Source organism: Pleurodeles waltl, chromosome 4_2, assembly GCF_031143425.1.
Source record: "Pleurodeles waltl isolate 20211129_DDA chromosome 4_2, aPleWal1.hap1.20221129, whole genome shotgun sequence".
Lineage (NCBI taxonomy): Eukaryota > Metazoa > Chordata > Amphibia > Caudata > Salamandridae > Pleurodeles > Pleurodeles waltl.
Window position 1 is genome coordinate 1065766168 of NC_090443.1, and position 18762 is coordinate 1065784929.

The following is an 18762-nucleotide window of genomic DNA, read 5'->3' on the forward strand; positions in this document are numbered from 1 at the left end:
TGTGGAACAGGGCCGCTGTCCTCGGGAGTTCTTGGTCCTTTTAGATGCAGGGTAGTCCTCTGAGGCTTCAGAGGTCGCTGGACCCTGGGGAACGCGTTGCTGTTGCAGTTTTTCTCGAAGTGGGGAGACAGGCCGGTAGGGCTGGGGCCAAAGCAGTTGGTGTCTCCGTCTTCTCTGCAGGGCTTCAGGTCAGCAGTCCTTCTTCGTCTTAGGTTGCAGGAATCTGTTTTCCTAGGTTCTGGGGGCCCCTAAATACTCAATTTAGGGGTGTGTTTAGGTCTGGGGGCTTAGTAGCCAATGGCTACTAGCCCTGAGGGTGGCTACACCCTCTTTGTGCCTCCTCCCTGAGGGGAGGGGGGCACATCCCTAATCCTATTGGGGGAATCCTCCATCTGCAAGATGAAGGATTTCTAAAAGTCAGAGTCACCTCAGCTCAGGACAACTTAGGGGTTGCCCTAACTGGCCAGTGACTCCTCCTTGTTTTTCTCCTTATCTCCTCCGGCCTTGCTGCCAAAAGTGGGGCCGTGGCCGGAGGGGGCGGGCATCTCCACTAGCTGGGATGCCCTGTGGTGCTGTAACAAAGGGGGTGAGCCTTTGAGGCTCACCGCCAGGTGTTACAGTTCCTGCAGGGGGAGGTGAGAAGCACCTCCACCCAGTACAGGCTTTGTTACTAGCCACAGAGTGACAAAGGCACTCTCCCCATGTGGCCAGCAACATGTCTGGTGTGTGGCAGGCTGGCAAAACTAGTCAGCCCACACTGGAAGTCGGGTATGTTTTCAGGGGGCATCTGTAAGATGCCCTCTGGGGTGTATTTCACAATAAAATGTACACTGGCATCAGTGTGCATTTATTGTGCTGAGAAGTTTGATACCAAACTTCCCAGTTTTCAGTGTAGCCATTATGGTGCTGTGGAGTTCGTGCATGACAGACTCCCAGACCATATACTCTTATGGCTACCCTATACTTACAATGTCTAAGGTTTTCCTTAGACACTGGGGCGCATAGTGCTCATGCACTTATGCCCTCACCTATGGTATAGTGCACCCTGCCTTAGGGCTGTAAGGCCTGCTAGAGGGGTGACTTATCTATGCCATGGGCAGTGTGAGGTTGGCATGGCACCCTGAGGGGAGTGCCATGTCGACTTTCTAATTTTCTCCCCACCAGCACACACAAGCTGGTAAGCAGTGTGTCTGTGCTGAGTGAGGGGTCCCCAGGGTGGCATAAGACATGCTGCAGCCCTTAGAGACCTTCCCTGGCATCAGGGCCCTTGGTACCAGGGGTACCAGTTACAAGGGACTTACCTGGATGCCAGGGTGTGCCAATTGTGGAGACAAAGGTACAGTTTTAGGGAAAGAACACTGGTGCTGGGGCTTGGTTAGCAGGCCTCAGCACACTTTCAAATCATAACTTGGCATCAGCAAAGGCAAAAAGTCAGGGGGTAACCATGCCAAGGAGGCATTTCCTTACAATACCTATATGTAACTTCACAATGGTAACTACGAATATGGCCATGTAACATGTCTAAGATCATGGAATTGTCCCCCCATGTCAAATCTGGAATTGGGGTGCCAATCCCATGCATCCCCGGGGCTCCAGCATGGACCCCGGGTACTGCCAAACTAGCTCTTTGGGATTTTCACTGCAGCTACCGCTGCTGCCAACCCACAGACAGGCTTCTGCCCTCCTGGGGTCTGGGCAGTCCAGTAAGGCAGAACAAAGGATTTCCTCTGAGAGAGGGTGTTACACCCTTTCCCTTTAAAAATAGGTGTTAAGGGCCTGAGAGGAGTGAGTAGCCTCTCCTGGCCTCTGGGAATGCTTTGAAGGGTACAGATGATGCCCTCCTTGCATAAACTAGTCTACACTGGTTCAGGGATCCCCCAGCCCCTGCTCTGACACAAAACTGGACAAAGGTAAGGGGAGTGACCACTCCCCTGTCCATCACCACCCCAGGGTTGGTGCCCAAAGCTCCTCCAGTGTGTCCCAGACCTCTGCCATCTTGAATGGATAGGTGGGAGGGCACAATGGAGGCCTCTGAGTGGCCAGTGCCAGCAGGTGACGTCAGAGACCCCTCCTGACAGGTGCTTACCTGGTTAGGTCGCCAATCCTCCTCTGAGGGCTATTTAGCATCTCTCCTGTGGGTTTCTATTCAGATAACGGATGCAAGAGCTCACCAGAGTTCCTCTGCATCTCTCTCTTCGACTTCTGCCAAGGATCGACCGCTGACTGCTCCAGAACGCCTGCAAAACCACAACAAAGTAGTAAAAGACTACCAGCAACATTGTAGTGCCTAATCCTGCCGGCTTTCTCGACTGTTTCCTAGTGGTGCATGCTCTGAGGGCTGTCTGCCTTCACCCTGCACTGGAAGCCAAGAAGAAATCTCACGTGGGTCAACGGAATCTTCTCCCTACTAACGCAGGCACCAAACTTCTGCTTCACCGGTCCTCTGGGTCCCCTCTCATCCTGACAAGCGTGGTCCCTGGAACACAGGAGCTAGATCCAAGTGACCCTGACAGTCCAGTGGTCCATTTGTCCAAATTCGGTGGAGGTAAGTCCTTGCCTCCCCACGCCAGACAGTAATCCTGTGTACTGCGTGAACTGCAGCTGCTAGGGCTTCTATGCACTTTTGCAAGGAATACTTTGTGCACAGCATAGCCCAGGTCCCCAGCACTCCATCCTGCATTGTTCAACTCACTGAGTTGACCACTGGCCTCGTGGGACCCTCCTTTGTAGTGTTGAGATGACCCCCATGCTCAGATTTCTTGAACTCCTGTTCAAGTGCTTCTGCGGGTGCTGCCTGCTTCTGCATGGGCTCTCTGTGCTACTGAGCACCCCCTCTGTCTCCTCCTCCAAGGGGCGACCTTCTGGTCCTTCCTGGGCCCGGGCAGCTCCCATTTTCTTCAACCGCAACCTTTGCAGCTAGCAAAGCTTGTTTGCACTCTTTCTGCGGGGAAACAACTCTGCATCCTCCAGCACTCTGGGGGACATCTTCTGTGCAAAGGAGAAGTTCCTGGCATCTTCCGTTGTTGCAGAACCTTAAGCTTCTTCCACCCAGAGGCAGCCATTTTGCACCTTCATCCGGGGTTTAGTGGGCTTCTGCCCCTTCGGACACTTTCGTGACTCTTGGACTTGGTCCCCTTCCTTTACACGTCCTCAGGTCCAGGAATCCGTCTTCAGTGCTTTACAGTCAGTTGTGGTCTTTGTAGAATCTCCTATCACGACTTTAGTGTGTTTCTGGGAAAGTAGGGTCACTTTACTCCTACTTTTCAGGGTCTTGGGGTGGTGTATTTTGGACACCTTTAGTGTTTTCTAACACTCCCAGCGACCCCCTACACACTACACTAGGCCTGGGGCCTCTAAGTGGTTCACATTCCTCTTTCTTAGTATATGGTTTGTGTTGCCCCTAGGCCTATTGCATCCTATTGTATTCTACAGTGTTTGCACTACTTTTCTGTTTACTTACCTGATTTTGGTTTGTGTGTATATTTTGTGTATTTACTTACCTCCTAAGGGAGTATATCCTCAGAGATATTTTTGGCACATTGTCACTAAAATAAAGTACCTTTATTTTTAGTAACTCTAAGTATTGTGATTCTTGTGATATAGTGCTATATGAATAAGTGGTATAGTAGGAGCTTTGCATGTCTCCTAGTTCAGCCTAAGCTGCTCTGGTTTATCTACCTCTATCAACCTAAGCTGCTAGAACACCTCTTCTATACTAATAAGGGATAACTGGACCTGCCACAAGGTGTAAGTACCATCAGGTACCCACTATAAGCCAATCCAGCCTCATACACTTTTATATGGGTGTTTCCTCAGATTCGGTTTGCAAGATTCCTCCAGGACTCCTCTCCATCATCTGCTTCAGCTCCTGACCGTTGAATCAACCGCAGACTGCTCCAGGAACTGCTGTAACTGCAACAAAGTATCCAGGACGACTCCTGTGACCTGGAATTTCAGCTCCGGACAGCAGTTGCAACAGTTTCCAAGGTGTGCATGCTCTGAGGACTGCTTGTCTTCACCCTGCACCAGAAGAACCGAAGGAATCTCCTGTGTGGTAATGCAGTTACTCCCCTGCTTCGACAGGCACCCTTCTGACACAACAACCAGTACTCTGGGACTCCTCTCCTGACGACGAGCGTGCTCCCTGGAACACAGGTGGTGGACCAAAGTGACCCAGACTGTCCAAATTTGGTGGAGGTAAGAGCTTGCCTCCCTGTGCTCCGACAGTACCCCTGTGCACCGCGTCTTCTGCAGGTCCTTGGGCTTCTGTGCAATTCTTCCAAAAGTTCTTCGTGCAAAGAATAGCCCAGGTCCCCAGCACTCCATCCTATGATGCACATCTCCCTGAGTTGGTCTCCCGCGGCATGGGACCTTCCAGTGTAGTGCTGCAATGACAGCACTTTGCATCCTCTTTGTCCCCGTGTTCTGGGACCCCCGAGGGTGCTGCCTGGCCTTCTTTGGGCTCTATGAAGTGGTCAGAGCCTCCTCTGTCTCCTCAGTCCGATTTGAGACCCCCAGGTCTCTCCTGGGTCCAGGCAGCTCCCTTTTGATGCAAACAGCGTACTTGCTTGAACCAAGGCTTGTTGGAATGCAGCGATGCAAATAGCCTGCATCCAACAACTCGGCGTGGGACATCTCCTACACCAAGCAGGAACCCGCAGTCATCTTCTTTGGTGCACTTCTGTACTTTTCTTCTGACCGGAAATCCACTTTTGCACCTTCTTCTAGGTTCGCAGGGGCTCCTGTCCTTCCTGGATTCTTCTTCGACTTCTGGTCTTGGTCTCCTTTCTCTACAGGTCTTCAGGTCCAGGAATCCATTGTTTGTTGCTTGCAGTCTTGCTTGGTTCTTGCAAAATCCTTTATCACGACTTGTAGTGTGTCCTGAGGAAACTTGCTGTACTTTATTCCTGCTTTTCTGGGCTCTGGGGTGGGGTATTTTACTTACCTTTGGTGTTCTCTTACCCTCCCAGCGCGCCTCTACACACTACACTTGCTTAGGGGGGAATTCAACATTCACTTTCCACTATTTTAGTATATGGTTTGTGTTGCCTCTAGGCCCATTGCAATCTATTGTATTTTCTACTGTTTGCACTGTTCTATTACTATTTACTTACCTGATTTTGGTCTCTAGTGCATATATTGTGTATAATACCTACCTCCAGAAGGAGTATTGCCTCTAAGATATTTTTGGCCTTGTGTCACTAAAATAAAGTACCTTTATTTTTGGTAACACTGAGTATTGTCTTTTATTGTGTATAAGTACTGTGTAACTATAGTGGTATTGCAGGAGCTTTGCATGTCACCTAGTTCTGCCTTGGCTGCTCTGCTACAGCTACCTCTAGACAGCCTAAGCTGCTAGAACACCACCTACATTTCACTAATAAGGGATAACTGGACCAGGTGTAAGGTGTAAGTACCTTAGGTACCCACTACAAACCAGGCCAGCCTCCTACACTAGTATGCAAAAACAGGTGTAAAAACAGTAGAAAACAGTGCAATTAGTGAAAATCACAATAGTTAGAAATGGGCCTAGGGGGAGCACAAACCATATACTAAGGAAGTGGAATGTGAATGTCGGTTTCCCACCTAGGCAAGTGTAGTGTGTAGCAGGAAGCTAGGAGTACTAGAAACCCCAAAGGTAAGTACTAGAACCCACCCAGTGCCCAGGAAACCAGGAGTAAAACATAGTAACGTTCCCGGAGCACACACAGACACGAGGAAAAAGAATATGCAAGAACCAGAAGAGTCTGCAAGACACCAACAGTAGATTCCTGGACCTGAGGACCTGTGGAAGAAGGGGACCAAGTCCAAGAAGCACAGAAGAGTCCAGGGAGAACTCGAGCCCCTGTTAACCCGGATGAAGATGCAAAAGAAGAACTACTGGAGAAGAACAGTCAGTATTGCACTCAAGAAGACAGAGTCGGGTTCCTGGTTGGAGCAAGTGATGTTGAATGCCAGATGTAGGATTGCAGTCTTTTTTGTGTTGCTGGAGTCTGCCAACAACCCTTGGCACACGCAAAACTCAACGTTAGCAGAAAATGGCGCTGCCCGAGACCAGGAAGGACCACATGGACTCTACCCAGGAGGGGGAGTCGAAGGCAACTCTCAGGAACTCAGGGAGCCCAGAGAAGACAAGGCAGCACCCACAGCAGTCCCACAGCACGGGGACAAAGGAAGGTGCAAAAGAGGCCCATGCAGCACTACGACAAAGGCTCCCATGCTGCCGGAGAACCACTCAGGACAATGTGCATTGCAGGATAGAGTGCTGGGGGCTGGAGCTGTAATATGCATGAAGAACTTTGTGGAAGGATGCCAACAAGCCTTGGCAACTGCAAAACACGTGGTGCATGGGGGTACTGTCTTGCATGGGGAGGCAAGCTCTTACCTCCAGTAGGACGTCAGGACCATCAGGGACCACTTCAGTCCACCACCCATTAGGCAGGATCCACGCAGCTCAGCAGGCGAGGGTATCCACGTAGCCAGTTGTTGTTGCAGTAGGTGCCTGCTGAAGCAGGGGAGTGACTCCTTCACCCCAAGGGAGATTCCATCGCTCTTCTGGTTCATGCTGAAGACTGGCTGACCTCAGAGGATGCATGACCGGGAAACAGTTGCAGTTGCTGGTAGGAGCTGGAGATACAATGTTGCAGAGGATCTCTTGCTTCTTTGTTGCAGTTTGTACAGTTCTTGGAGGGTCCAGATGCAGTTTTCTGCTGGAGTCTTGCAATCCGAGTCTGAAGAACCACCCAAAGGAGAGACCCTCAATAGTCCTGAAAGGGGGATTGGTCAGCTAACCAGGTAAGCACATATCAGGGGAGAGCTCTAATGCCACCTGCTGGCACTGGCTGCTCAGATGCTCCCAGAGTTCCCTGCCAACTTGGAATCCAAGATGGCAAAAGCCAGGAACCCTCTGGTGGAGCTCTCAGCACCACCCCTGGGGTGGTGATGGACAAGGGAGTGACCAGAGCAGGGACTGGGGATCCCTGAACCGGTGTAGACTGGATTATGCATGGAGGGCACCAAATGTTCCCTTCAAAGCATTTCTAGTGGCTTGGGGAGGCTACTCATCCCACGCCTGTAACACCTATTTCCAAAGGAGAGAGTGTAACACCCCCCGCTCCCAAAGGAAATCCTTTGTTCTGCCTTCCTGGGCTCAAGCATTTCAAGCAACAGGAGGGCAGAAACCTGTCTGTGAGGTGGCAGCAGCTGGGGCTGAGTGGAAAACCTCAGAAGAATGTAATGGCAGTAAGGGGGGTCCTCCAAGGAGCCCCCAGAGTGCATGGGATCATACAACCAATTCGTGCATGGTGGCAGCAGCAGTATTTCTGATAGCAATCCTGTTGGAGTGCAAGATTCCAGAAATCTGCATAAGATAGTCCCTCCCTTAAAAGGAGGGGGATGACATTAATAAGTGGTTTGCTGCACTTGAGAGGGCCTATATGGTACAGATGGTCCCTCAAAGGCAGGGGGCTGCTAGCTTGTGGCTATCTTTCACTGGAAAGGGTATGGATAGACTCCTTACTGTCAGAGAAAGTGATGCCAATAATTACAAAGTTTTGAAGGATGCACTCTTGGATGTATTTGGCTTAACCACTGAACAATACAGGATTAAGTTCAGAGACACCAGAAAAGAGTCCTCTCAAGACTGGATAGATTTTGTTGACTGTTCAGTGAAGGCCTTGGAGGATTGGTTACATGGCAGTAAAGTATCTGACTATGAAAGCCTGTATAATCTGATCCTGAGGGTGCATATTCTTAACAATTGTGTGCTGATTTGTTGCACCAGTACTTGGTAGACTCAGATCTGACCTTTCCCCAAGAATTGGGAAAGAAGGCAGACAAATGGGTCAGAACAAGAGTGAACAGAAAATTTCATACTGGAGGTGACAAGGGTGGCAAGAAGAAAGATGGTGAGAAATCTCAGGATAAGCATGGGGATAAGGGTAAAACCAAAGATCCTTCTTCAAATCCTAAACACTCTTCAGGGGGTGGGGATAAATCATCTTCTTCCTCTTCTTCACAATCCACACACATTAAAAAGCCTTGGTGCTACGTGTGTAAAAATAAAGGCCATAGGCCAGGGGATAAGTCCTGCCCAGGTAAACCCCCTGAGCCTACCACCACTAATACATCAAACTCTAGTCCCCCTTGCAGTAGTGGTGATAGTGGTGGGACTGCTGGCAACAGTCAAAATGAGGGTGTAGTTGGGTTCACTTATGGGTCCATCATAGAAACTGGGGTAGTCAGTCCCAAGACAGTTTCTGTCATACCTAGTGGCACTGGCCTTGCCACATTGGCTGCGTGTCCCCTTACAGGCAGACAGTTTCAATAAATGGTTTTGAGGCTCAGGCCTACATGAACACAGGTGCCAGTATCACTTTGGTGACTGAAAACCTAGTGTCTCCTGAACAACACATCATTGGACAACAGTACAAGATTATTGATGTCCATAACTCCACTAAGTTTCTTCCCTTAGCTATAATTCAGTTTAATTGGGGTGGAGTTACTGGTCCTAAGCAGGTGGTAGTATCACCTAGCTTACCTGTAGACTGTCTCTTAGGTAATGACCTAGAGGCCTCAGGTTGGGCTGAGGTTGAGTTTAATACCCATGCAGCCATGCTGGGTATCCCTGAGGAATTGCTTCCTCTCATTTCTGCTGAAATGAAAAAGCAAAGGATAGAAAAAGGGCTGAAAACTCAGGATCCTTCTCCAACAACAGGTGAAAAGGGCATCAAAGTATCCCCTAACCACCCTGCCATTCAGGATACCATTCCTGTGGTGGGAGAAACCTCTCCTGGGTAGCACCTGTACCAAGGGAACCATCAGCTGGCTCAGCTGTACTCCCTGAGGTAAAAGTACCTCTCTGTGGGATAACTAATATTGGTGAGAAAAAGTCCACCATTTTAGTTAACATGAAGCATCCCTCCAACCCTCCCAGAGAAACTTTAGTGCAGCAACCCTGCACTGCCTCACAACACTTAGGACAGCAGCCTTGCCCTAGGGTGGAGCTCATAGGACAGCATCCCTGCCCTACTCCAACTCAAGAGAAACAGCATCCCTGTTCTCTCTTACAGCCATCTGGACAAAGTTTTTGCCCAGCTATGGCTTTACTGAGACAGCATCCGTGTCTGGCATTTCCATCACTACAAATAGGTTCAGTGGACAATTCCCACTGCTCTAAACTAAAACTTACTGATAGAAACTCTGAGAATATAACTTCACATTGTTGGCTAGCTAAAATACTTCAAACAGGGTGGTTTACATCCCCACAGGGAAGTAACCATATAGTGGATGATAAAGGGAGTAACCAATCTATTGCAGAGCTACTCTCTACTTACCACCACTTAGACAATAAAGACTCAACTGGCCAAGGTTAGCCTTATTGTCCTTCGTTTATAGGAAGGTAGCCTCTTTCTAGCCTTGTTGCCCCCACTTTTGGCCTGTTTGTGAGTATATGTCAGGGTGTTTTTACTGTCTCACTGGGATCCTGCTAGCTAGGGCCCCAGTGCTCATAGTAAAAACCCTATGTTGTCAGTGTGTTTGATATGTGTCACTGGCATCCTGCTACCCAGGACCCCAGTGCTCATAGTGGAAACCCTATGTTGCCAGTATGTTTGATATGTGTCACTGGGATCCTGCTAGCCAGGACCCCAGTGCTCATAAGTTTGTGGCCTATATGTGTTCCCTGTGTGGTGCCTAACTGTATCACTGAGGCTCTGCTAACCAGAACCTCATTGTTTAAGCTCTCTCTTTGCTTTAAAATTGTCACCTCAGGCTAGTGACTAATTTTACCAATTCTCATTGGCACACTGGAACACCCTTATAATTCCCTTGTATATGGTACCTAGGTAGCCAGGGTATTGGGGTTCCAGGAGATCCCTATGGGCTGCAGCATTTCTTTTGCCACCCATAGGGAGCTCAGACAATTCTTACACAGGACTGCCACTGCAGCCTGAGTGAAATAACGTCCACATTATTTCACAGCCATTTCCCACTGCACTTAAGTAACTTATAAATCACCTATTTGTCTAACCCTCACTTGGTGAAAGTTAGGTGCCAAGTTACTTAGTGTGTGGGCACCCTGGCACTAGCCAAGGCGCCCCCATTGTTCAGGGCAAATTCCCCGGACTTTGTGAGTGCAGGGACACCATTTCATGCGTGCACTACATATAGGTCACTACCTATATGTAGCGTCACAATGGTAACTCCGAACATGGCCATGTAACATGTCTAGGATCATGGAATTGTCACCCCAATACCATCCTGGTATTTGGGGGACAATTCCATGCATCCCCAGGTCTCTAGCACAGAACCCGGGTACTGCCAAACTGCCTTTCTGGGGTCTCCACTGGAGCTGCTGCTGCTGCCAACCTCTCAGACAGGTTTCTGCCCCCCTGGGGCCTGGGCAGCCCGGTCCCAGGAAGGCAGAACAAAGGATTTCCTCTAAGAGAGGGTGTTACACCCTCTCCCTTTGGAAATAGGTGTGAAGGGCTGGGGAGGAGTAGCCTTCCCAGCCTCTGGAAATGCTTTGATGGGCTCAGATGGTGCCCATCTCTGCATAAGCCAGTCTACACCGTTTCTGGGATCCCCCAGCCCTGCACTGGTGCGAAACTGGACAAAGGAAAGGGGAGTGACCACTCCCCTGACCTGCACCTCCCAGGGAGGTTCCCAGAGCTCCTCCAGTGTGTCCCAGACCTCTACCATTTTGGATTCAGAGGTGTTGGGGGCACATTGGACAGCTCTGAGTGGCCAGTGCCAGCAGGTGACATCAGAGACCCCTCCTGATAGGTGCTTACCTCTTTCAGTAGCCAAGCCTCCTTTCTCAGTAGCCAAACCTCCTTTTCTGGCTATTTAGGGTCTCTCCTCTGGCTATTCCTCAGATAACGAATGCAAGAGCTCACCAGAGTTCCTCCGCACTTCCCTCTTCGACTTCTGGCAAGGATCGACCGCTGACTGCTCCAGGACGCCTGCAAAACCGCAACAAAGTAGCAAGATGACTTCCAGCAACATTGGTGCACCTCATCCTGCCGGCTTTCTTGACTGTTTCCTGGTGGTGCATGCTCTGAGGGCTGTCTGCCTTCACCCTGCACTGGAAGCCAAAAAGAAATCTCCTGTGGGTCGACAGAATCTTCCCCCTGCCAACGCAGGCAACAAACTTCTGCATCACTGGTCTTCTGGGTCCCCTCTCATCCTGGAACACAGGAGCTGGGTCCAAGTGTCTCCCACAGTCCAGTGGCCCTTCTGTCTAAAGTCGGTGGAAGTAAGTCCTTGCCTCCCCACGCCAGACAGCAAACCTGTGTACTGCGTGATTTGCAGCTGCTCCGGCTTCTGTGCACTTCTCCAAAGGTTCCTTTGTGCACAGCCTAGCCTGGGTCCCCAGCACTCTGTCCTGCATTGCCCAACTCGCTGAGTTGGACTCCGACGTCGTGGGACCCTCCTTTGTGACTCTGAGTCGACCACTGTCCTCATATCTTCTAAGTGCCTGCTCCGGTACTTCTGTGAGGGCTCTCTGAGTTGCTGAGTACCCCCTCTGTCTACTCCTCCAAGGGGCGACATCCTGGTCCTTCCTTGTCCCCAGCAGCACCCAAAATCCTCAGCGTGACTCTTGCAGCTAGCAAGGCTTGTTTGCGGTATTTCTGCCTGGAAACACTTCTGCAGCCTCCAGCACGCCGTGCGACATCTTCCATCCAAAGAAGAAGTTCCTAGCCCTTTTCGTTGTTGCAGAATCTTCGGCTTCTTCCACCCAGAGACAGTCCTTTTGCACCTTCATCCGGGGTTTAGTGGGCTCCTGCCCCTCCTGGACACTTTTGTGACTCTTGGACCTGGTCCCCTCCCTTTACAGGTCCTCAGGTCCAGGAATCCATCTTCAGTGTTTTGCTGGTGCTTGTGGTTCTTGCAGAATCCCCTATCACGACTATTCTGTCTTCCTGCGGTAGTGGGATAACTTTACTCCTACCTTTCAGGGTCTTGGGGCAGGGTATCTGGGACACCCTCACTATTTTCTTACAGTCCCAGCGACCCTCTACAACCACCCATAGGTCTGGGGTCCATTTGTGATTCGCATTCCACTTTTGGAGTATATGGTTTGTGTTGGCCCTAGACCTTTGCCTACCTATTACATCCTATTGTGATTCTACATTGTTTGCACTACTTTTCTTACTGTTACTTACCTGTTTTGGGTTTGTGTACATATCATTTGTGTATATTACTTACCTCCTAAGTGAGGGTATCCTCTGAGATACTTTTGGCATATTGTCACTAAAATAAAGTACCTTTATTTTTAGTAACTCTGAGTATTGTGTTTTCTTATGATATTGTGCTGTATGATATAAGTGGTATAGTAGGAGCTTTGCATGTCTCCTAGTTCAGCCTAAGCTGCTTTGCCATAGCTACCTCGATCAGCCTAAGCTGCTAGAAACAACTCTATTCTACTAATAAGGGATAACTGGACCTGGCACAAGGTGTAAGGACCACAAGGTACCCACTATAAGCCAGGCCAGCCTCCTACACATATAAGTGACTTGGTGCAGTGTAAATGGCAGTGAAAGGGTACATGCGCCCTTTCACTCAGACTGCAATGGCAGTATTGCAGAAGTCTTTGCACGGGCTCCCTATGGGTGGCAAAATATATGCTGCAGCGTATAGGGATCCCCTGGAACTCCAATGCCCTGGGGACCTAGGTACCATATACTAGGGACTTATAAGGGGGACCAGTATGCCAATTGTGAGTGGAATACTGTGTTAACAGTATCCAGTGATCAATTTGGAGGGAGAGAACATAACTACTGGGGACCTGATTAGCAGGAGCCTAGTAGACACAGTCAAGCACAGTGACATCAGGCAGAAAATGGGGGTAACCATGCCAAAAGAGAGGGTACTTTCCTACACAACTGCAACCCCCCCACACGAGAGATAATAAGGCTAACCTTGCCCAGATGAGTCTTCATTGTCTAATAGGAAATATCCAGAGAGTTCATCTGCATTGGGGTGGTTACTCCCAGGTCTATGTTCCCCTGTAAAGTCCATACGCTGGAGGGAAATGGATCACGTCAACAATTTTGGGTTTACTCCTTTCATCTGCTTAAGCCATAAGAGAGGTTTGTGGTCTGTCTGAACAGTGAAGTGAGTACTAAAAGAGGTATAGTCTCAACTTCTTCAAGGCCCAGACCACAGCAAGGGCCTCCCTCTATGGCTGACCAACACTTTTCCCTGGGGTTCAACCTGCTGCTGATAAAAGCAACTAGTTGGTCCTGGTCCTCTGTATTACGCTGTGAGAGAACTGCCCCCTACCCCTACCTCTGAAGCATCAGTCTGAACTATGAACTTCTTGGAGTAGTTTGGGCTTTTTAAGACAGATGCAGAGCAAAAAGCTTTTTGACTACTGGCTGTCCATAATACCTTTTGGGGCATCTTCCTGTATGTGAGGTCATTAAGAGGGGGAACAATGGAGCCATAGTTCTTGATGAACCTCCTGCAATACCCAGTGAGGTCTAGAAAGGCTCTGACCTGGGTCTGTGTTGTAGGGAGAGTCCAATCTAAAATAGTCTGGATCTTTCCCTGTAATGGCTGAATCTGTTCTCCACCTACTAGGTGTCCCAGATAAACCACCTCTCCCTGCCCTATCTGGCAATTTGAAGTCTTGATAGTAAGGCCTTTTTGGGGAGCCTCCAAACCTTTTGATAGGTGGATCAGGTGATCCTCCCAGGTTGAGCTAAAGGCAGCTATATCATCTAGATATGCTGCCCTAAAGGCTTCCAGACCTTAGAGGACTGTATCCACCAATCTCTGAAAAGTGGCAGGTGCATTCTTCAAACCAAAGGGCATAAGTGCAAACTGATAATGCCCTCCAATAGTTGGGAAAGCAGTCTTGGGTTTTGCATCTTGTGACAGTTTGATCTGCCAATACCCTGCAGCCAAGTCAAAAGTGCTAAGATACTTGGCAGATGCAAGTGTATTTATGAGCTCTTCTGCCCTGGGTATAGGGTGAGCATCAGTCTTAGTGATTGTGTTGAGCCCTCTATAATCTACATAGAACCTAATTTCCCTTTTTCCATTTTGGGAGTGAGGTTTTGGTACCAGAACCACTGGGCTAACCCAGGGGCTGTCAGAGTGCTCAATCACTCCTAGGTCAAGCATCTTCTGCACTTCAGCTTTGATGCAATCTCTAACATGATCAGGTTACCTATAAACTTTACTTTTAACAGGCAAACTATCGCCTGTGCCAATGGTGTGTTCACACCATGTAGTCTGACCAGGTGTTACAAAAAAACAGTTCAGAGAATGGCCCTAGGAGGTTCCTGCAGTCCTCCTTCTGAGATTCAGTAAAACAGTCTGCTAGGACCACTCCATCTACGGAGCCATCAGCTGCAGTATTTGAGAAAAGATCAGGGAGAGGGTCATTCTCTTCCTCCTGTCCTTCATCAGTGGCCATGAGCAGGGTTAAGTCACCCTGTCATAGTAGGGCTTTAGGAGGTTCACATGAAGTACTCTGGGAGGACTTCTAGGAGTGCCAAGGTCAACTAAATAAGTGATCTCACCCTTTTTCTCCACTATAATGTGTGGTCCACTCCATTTATCTTGGAGTGCCCTTGGTGCCACAGAATCCAGGACCCACACTTTCTTCCCTGGTTGGTACACTGTCAGGACAGCCTTCTGGTCATGCCATTCCTTTTGCAATTCTTGGCTTGCCTGAAGGTTCTTAGTGGCCTTCTTCATATACTCAGCCATTATTGATCGTAGGCCAAGCATATAGTCCACTATATCTTGTTTAGGGGGCTTTCAGGGGTTGCTCCCAACCCTGTTTGACAAGAGCTAATGGACCCCTAACAGGGTGACCAAAGAGGAGTTCAAAGGGGCTATAGCCACCTCCTTTTTGGGGTACCTCCCTGTAGGCAAAGAGCATGCATGGTAACAGGACATCCCATCTCCTCCTGAGTTCTTCAGAGAGGCCCATTATCATGCCTTTGAGTGTTTTATTAAAACACTCAACCAACACATTGGTCTGGGGGTGGTAAGGTGTAGTGAATTTATAAGTTACACTACACTCTTTCCACATTGCTTTTACGTATGCAGACATGAAGTTGCTACCCCTGTCTGATATAACCTCTTTTGGGAGACTTACCCTGGAAACGATTCCCAGTAGAGCTCTGGCCACTGCAGGTGCTAAAGTGGTCCTAAGAGGTATGGCTTCTGGATACTTGGTAGCATAGTCCACCACCACCAGAATTAATCTGTTTCCAGAAGCTGTGGGAGGGTCAATGGGACTAACAATATCAACCCCTACCCTTTCAAAGGGTACCCCAACCACTGGCAGTGGGCTTAAGGGGGCCTTTGGAGTGACACCTGTCTTGCCACTGGCTTGACAAGTGACACAGGAGCGACAAAACTCCTTAGTATCTTCAGACATGTGAGGCCAGTGAAAGTGATGGGCTAGTCTGTCCTCTGCCTTACTTTGCCCCAGATGTCCAGCAAGGGGAATATCATGTGCCAAGGTTAACAAAAACTCTCTGTATTGCAAGGGAATGGCCAGTCTCCTGGTGACACCAGGTTTTGGGTCCCTTGCTTCACAATACAAGAGATTGTTCTCCCAGTACACTGATATCCCCTGCCTCTTCTTTGACAGCTTGCTGACTCAAACCCTCAAGTGTGGGGCTGGTTTGCTGTGCCACACTTAACTCTTCCCTGGCAGGCCCCCTGCACCTAAAAGTTCAGCTGTATCAGCTTGAAGTTCTTCAGATGTAAGTTCTGTCCAGGGAGTTGACTCCTCCTCCTCAAAAGGAGAATCATTAGTGGATGGAGGGACAGTGGATAACCTTTTACCCTTTCTACCCATGTTTTTGGGAAGCTCTTGGTCCATTCTTTCAGGATCCAAGTGTCCCTGTCTTCTTTTGTTCTTGGCCTGAGCCCTGGTCAAAGCAAAGATATGCCCATGAATGCCCAGCATGGATGCATGGGCCTCCAACTCCACTTAAGACCAAGCAGAAGTCTCCAAGTCGTTCCCTAGTATACATTCTACAGACAGGTCTGTGCATACTACAACTTTTTTAGGACCAGTAACTCTCCCACCTGAGATCAACAACTGCCTTGGGGTGTGTCGTTATGGGCATCAGTTACTTGCTACTGATGATCAAGTAAGTGTTGCTCAGGGGCCACCAGTTTATAAGTCACCATTGTGATACTGGAACCTGTGTCCATGTAGGCCTCAACCTGAACACCATTTATTAGGGGTTGTTGCTTGTACTTATCGTTATTAAGATGACAAGCAACAAGGGTGGCAAGGTCAATGCCACCATCAAAGACTAAAACAGCCTCAGTGGCTTCCCTAACTAAACCGACCCCACTGCATTTTCCAGAGGGAGCCCTGCTACACCCTTAGGCTATCTGTAGTGTTAGTTGTCCCACCAATACTGCTATTGCTAGGTGCACTAGTTGTAGCAGTGGGGCTAGTGGTGGTGGGAGGCTTGGTGCTTTTCTTAGGGTAAGCTGTCTCCTGCCCTATGGCCTTTATTCTTACAGATTTAGCACCAAGGCATTTTATTCTGATGGTTGTGAGAAGGGGTTTTAGACCCACCCTCAGAAGAGTTTTGCGGGCCCGATGAAGACTCTTTGTTTTTATCTTTGTCCCCACGTTTGTCATGTGACTTACCATTCTTCTTCTTGTCCTTGTCACCCCCTATATGAGCTTGTCCGCTCACCCTTGTTCTGACCCATTGGTCTGCCTTCTTTCCCAATTCTTGGGGAGAGGTCAGATCTGAGTCTACCAAGTATTGGTGCAACAAGTCAGACACACAATTATTCAAAATATGCTCTCTCAACAACAGATTGTACAAGCCCTCATTGTCTGACACTTTGCTGTTATGCAACCAGCCTTTTAATGCTTTAACAGAACAGTCCACAAAGTCAACCCAATCCTGTGAGGCCTCTTTTCTGGTCTACCCCAACTTAATCCTATATTGTTCAGTGGTGAGACCAAAACCTTCCAAAAGATCTCTTTTTAAAATGCTGTAATTGTCTGCGTCCTTTTCTCTCACAGTGAGAAGTATATCCCTCCCCTTATCAGAGAAGGACAACCAAAGAATAGCAGCCCATTGCCTTTGAGGGACCCTCTGAACTTTACAAACCCTCTCAAGTGCAGCAAACCATTTGTATGTGTATCCCCCACCTTCTATGAGGGGACAATTTTATGCAAGTTTCTGGAGTCAATGGAGTCATCCCAAGTTCTACAATCCCTAACACTATTGCTTCTGCCACCATGGGATATTAACCCCAACCCCTACCTTTCCCTCTCCACTGCCAAGGCCTCCCTATCTAGAGCTAGCTGTTGCTGCTGCAGCCCCGGCCTGGCCTCCTCCAGTCTCAGCTTTATGAGCTCCCTATCTATGGAGTCATCTCCTGGAGTTGTGCAGTGTGATCCCTCAGACACTGAGGTGATATGGGAATGGGCAGAGGTAGATCTTTCCATAGTCTTCGTGACCCTAGCTACCTGTCCTCTGGGTTTAAAGGGAACCCTACCTGTGTGGCTTCTCCTCCTTACACTAGTGGGCCTGCTAGGTACAAGATCCATGGAAGAACCCTCCTCTGAACCTGGAAGATTGTTATCTAATTCAATGGGATAAGAATCTTTCTCCACCTCCTTCTGGCTACCAGTATGTTCTTGTTCATCCTAGAGGAGGCTCAAAAGAAAATTCTTGTTGGGATTCTTCTCATGTCCAGTTTCCTATTTGAACAAAGTCCCTTCAGTTCCTTGAAGATCATGCCCTCATAGGGAGTACCCGTGACCTCAGAGCTACTTCCAGCTGTAGACATGGTGTATGTTAGGGTGGTGTAGGATTACCTAACCTACCTAACCTCTAGTCTCAGAAAGGAAGGTAAGATACTAGATCCCTGTATTAGGCATATTGTCTATCTCTAGGTATAGAGAAGCCTTTCCTGTGGAAAGCACCAGGGGACAGAGTGATAAGGCAATTGCAAGCATTTATCCCACCACTGCACTACCAATGTAGGAGGCTGGCCTGGTTTGTAGTGGGTACCTATAGTACTTACACCTTATACCAGGTCCATTTATCCCTTGTTAGTGAAATGTAGGCAGTGTCTAGAAGCCAGGCTCTCTAGAGGTAGCTGTAGCTGTGGATGAGCAGCCAAGGCTTATCTAGGAAACATGCAAAGCTCATGCAATACCACTGTAGTCACACAATAGTCACACACATGAAAGAAAATACTCGGTGTTACAAAAATAAAGGTACTTTATTTTGGTGACACAAATGCCAAAAATACCATAGAGACTATACTCCCTTATATATACTCCCTTATTATATGCTCCCTGATTATATACACTAGTATGCAAAAACAGATGTAAATCAGTTAGAAAACAACACAATTAGTGAAAATCACAATAGTTAGAAAAGGGCCTGGGGGAACACAAACTATATACTAAGAAAGTGGAATGCAAATGTCGGTTTCACACCTCGGCAAGGGTAGTGTGTAGAGGGGAGCTGGGAGTACTAAAAAACCCCAAAAGTAAGTGCTAGAACCCACCCCAGTGCCTAGGGAGGCAGGAGCAAAACACAGTAACTTTCCCAGAGCACACATGCACACAAGAAAGAAGATTATGCAAGAACCAGAAGAGGCTGCCAGACACCAACAGTGGATTCCTGGACCTGAGGACCTGTGGAATAAGGGGACCAAGTCCAAGAAGCACAGAAGAGTCCAGGGAGAACAGGAGCCCCTGCTAACACAGATGAAGGTGCAAATGAAGAACCACCGGTG